A 1589-nucleotide genomic window follows, 5' to 3' on the forward strand; every position below is an offset into this window, starting at 1 on the left:
GAAAACCTATACAGGGTTGATATGAGTTGGCGTTGACCCAACAGGAGTGGGTTTGGTTTGGGGTTTAAGTCTACTTTTACCTGAACTGAAAATTTATTAAGCTTTGATATTCTTGGAATTCTTGGGTGGTACAAATAGTTATGTACTTGAGTATTAGCCAGCATCTGATGGTTCAAATTCACCCAGAAGAACTTGGGAAGGTGCCTAATGATCTGCTTCTGAAAGGTGACAGACATGTCAAACCTAGAAAGTGCAGTTTTGCACTGCATGCATAGAAACTCCTGAGTCAAAATTAACCCAGGAGCAAGTAATTATAAGTATAACAATAAATTCAGACAATTACATTTGCTCTCAAATTGTACAGCTTTAAAAAGCTGTACAATACAACTATTGACAAAAATGTAGGAACATCGTATATTTTGAGGCTGCTAATATAGAACCACAAACTTCATTCGATTTTGTGTAGAGACATGGTTTTGTGGTATATCCCATTAATTGGCTTAACAGCATGTGTACTGGTTCTGTTCTGCCTCCTAGCACAATAGGTAATACATAGAGTGTTAAACGTTTGTACAAGGCCATCTAGGACACAGCAGTTTATACCTAACAATCTAAAACACCAGAGGAAGGAGGATGGTTAGGAATTGGAGAAGGATAAGAAATGTGTAGCTAAGTGCCCTTTTAAACGCTAACTCTATTGACAGGAAACTACTAAAACTAGGTAGTGCAGAGCAATCCTTACTGATATTTCTGATCTTTTTCACCACTTCTCAGGTTGTTCCCATTTGGTCCAGTTAGGATGCTTTTGGTCTGCTTTCCATGGAGTCATAATCCACACCGAAGACTGAAACCCTTTGTCTTCACCAGCACGTGTCTCTAGTCCCCACTTTCAGCAAGCAAGGTTGTGTTTTCTATATACCACGGGTGGTTAAGTAAGCCTTCCTCCAAGCCTGATGCCACATTCCTTCTTCATATAAGCTAGCTTCTCTGATGATTTGTTCAGAACACAAATTGAATATATGTGAGGAACCAACCCTGACTCACACCTCTCCTAATTTAAGCCATGCAGTAGTCTCTTGTTCTGTTCACACAATTGCCCCGTGATCCATTTATAAATTCCTCATGAGCATAATGAAGCCATCTGAATTCCCATTCTTCTCAGGTTTATCCATAGATTGTTTTGATCCACACAGCATCGCAAAAAACACAAGTAAACATTTGTCTGGTATTCTCTTCTTTGAGCCAAGATCCATCTGACATCAGCAAAAATGCCCTTTGCTCCAAATCCTCTTACAAATCTGGTCTGAACATCCAGCCATTCCTTCTCAATGTGCTGCTGCAACTACCTTCAGCAAAATTTTGTTTTCATGTCATATCAATGATAATGTTCTATTTTTGAGCATTCTGTTGGGGCACCTTTGTTTGGGTACATATATGTATCTCTTCTACTCATTTAGCCAAGTAGCTGTCTTCCAAATTACTAGTATCTTCCTCTAGTTCTTAAACTCTTCCTCCCCCCAACTACCAGGACCCCAGTTTCGCCTTGCAGACCTGGTTAGACCAGATGATGCACAGCGGTACAGAGGGGA

This window comes from Echinops telfairi, unplaced genomic scaffold, assembly GCF_000313985.2.
Source record: "Echinops telfairi isolate 266 unplaced genomic scaffold, ASM31398v2 ScPeMD7_7469;HRSCAF=8507_0, whole genome shotgun sequence".
Classification (NCBI taxonomy): Eukaryota; Metazoa; Chordata; class Mammalia; order Afrosoricida; family Tenrecidae; genus Echinops; species Echinops telfairi.